This window comes from Mustela lutreola, chromosome 18 (genome assembly GCF_030435805.1).
Source record: "Mustela lutreola isolate mMusLut2 chromosome 18, mMusLut2.pri, whole genome shotgun sequence".
Taxonomy (NCBI): Eukaryota; Metazoa; Chordata; class Mammalia; order Carnivora; family Mustelidae; genus Mustela; species Mustela lutreola.
The window spans coordinates 15,421,077-15,423,516 of NC_081307.1; positions in this window are offsets into that span (position 1 = coordinate 15,421,077).

The window sequence follows — 2,440 nt, forward strand, 5'->3', positions numbered from 1 at the left end:
CGCACCCTCCGAGTGCAGGGCCACCCACTCCACCACGGCTAATGGCTCCTCCTGGTGCCACTCCCCATCGCAAGTGCTCTTTTCCCACGACCCCTGGCTCCGCCAGCTCCCTGCAGCGGGACTCCGCACCTGCACCTGCACCCCCAGCCCCGCCCGGTGACACCTGGCATCCGCCCGGAGGCTCCTCGGCCGCGGGGCTCCGGGTGCCGTCCCCGCAGCCTGTGCCAACAGCGCCCCCGTGCGGCGGGCCTGCACCGCGCCGTCTGCGCTCTCGCCACGCCGCGCGCCCAGGGGAGCTAGAGTGGGAAGAAACCAAGGAACTTTCTCAGTGAGGTATCGCACCATTCCTGGAAGAGAAATCGCTTCCCTCACTCCCCCCACACCCGCTCCCGACCCACAGAGTGAGGCGGCCAGCCACAATTTTCATATTCTTCCCCCAAAAGCTACTTTTCTTTTGATATTTCCTGAACACGGTCCTTAAAATTTATTAAAAATAAATTTTCCAATTTAAAAATTCCAAGTTCTTGTCCTCCACCTCTCTGCATGCCTCTGGTTGCTGGCCCAGGTAATCAGAGGGAGAACGAAGACACTTGAAATGTCGGCATGAAATGACAGAATGTTCCACTGAGAAGCTGATTCAAAGCATCTCTAAACTTGTCATTTCAATTTCAAATGTCAGTGGATTGAATAGTTTCAAAGTAGCCACAGTCTTGCTTCACACCCAACACAGGCGGCTACTCTTCTGGCCGATTTCTTCCAGGAGCAGTACAGATCCCAGAGACCTCCAGCCGCCACACCCTGCTGCTCTCCCTGAGGACATCCTGGCTTATGTGGGGCCCAACTCACCCTATAGCTCCTCCTCCTCCCCTTCCTCCCCTCCAGGTTTTTTTTATGAACTGAAGATATTTTTCATAGGAACACCAACACATTCATCTGTTTGTAATACTGTACACATTAATCCAATGCATGTATTCAGGTAAATAAAAGACCCCATAAGATCAATAAAAAAACTAGTACTTCTATATGCAAATTTGATATAAATGACGCTCTTTAATTTTGCATTTGTGAGTGGAGGTGAATGAGTGTTTTTTTAGAGTCCCGCTCTGGAACTGAAGTTTATTTTACTTTTCATTTACAATGCGCTCTCTCTCTCTCTTTTTTAAATAATAGCTTTATAGAGATACATTTCACATGCTGTACAATTCACCCATTGTTGAATTCAGAGTATGTGACCATCATCAGAATCAGTTTTAGAACATTTTCATTAACTCCTCCACCCCCCTGGCCAAATTCAGTCTCTATTGGCTGTTACTCCCCAGCCCTCCCTGCCCTAGAAAACCATTTTCTGTCTCAATAGACTTGCCTATTCTGGACACTGTATATAAATAACTGCAAAATATGTGGTACTTTGGGACAAGCATCTTTCACTAAGATGTTTTCAAGGTTTGTAGACGGTGAAGCATCTGTTGATATGCCCTCTTGTTTATTGTCATTTGAGAATTCCATTGTATCGATATGGCATATTTGTTTATCCATCAGATGAGGGACATTTGGGTTCTTTCTACTTCTTCTACATGGAATGTTAGTTTTGCCATCTTGTGAACTTTATATGGTGGGTCCATACATATGTAAATGTTTGCTTTTATGTCCAACTTCTTCTGTTCAATATTAATTTGTGAGATTGGGGACATCTGGCTGCCCCCGCAGAGCACGTGACTCTTGATTTTGAGGTTGTAAGTTCCAGCCCTCTGTAGTCACCCTATAGCTCTTAAAAAGTTTCACTTGATCCCTGAAGGTGTCTAGGAAATCTGCAACCTCAGTATATAACTACCAGCCACCAGCTGCTGGAAATCATTCCAAAAGAATCTGAAGTGTGGCAAGCCGAGTACAGTCTGGAACTTTTCAGTAAAGCAGCCAAAGACTGGTAGGATATGTCCCAAGGAAATAAATAAATCCCCACCTACCCAAGGGTATCCAGCTTCCACTTTCCCTTTTAGATCTCTCCTGTATACATGCCTGAGCAGGAAAGTCCTGGGTAAAATCAATTCCCTTGCATTAGTGAACGTACTTGTTCAGGAAATTCTTTACGTACGTGGCTCTATGCTCAAACATAGTCCTTACCTTCTAAATGGCAGCGTGGGTTGGGGGTGCAGAAGTGAAATGCAGAGTCCACAAAAAAGGAGGGCATGGAGGAAGGAATTTAGAAATGAATACATACATTAAATGACTGAATAAGAGGGTTTTTAATTAATAAACTTTACTTTTTAGAACAATTTTAGGCTTACAGCAAAATTGAGAGAAATTACGGGGAGTTCCCGTATATGCTCCTCCCCACACCTGCACAGTCTCCCCTGCGCACTAGATCCCCACTCCATGGTGGTGCATCTGTTACATTCTGTGAACCCACACGATTCATCATTGTCCAAAGTCATAGTTCACA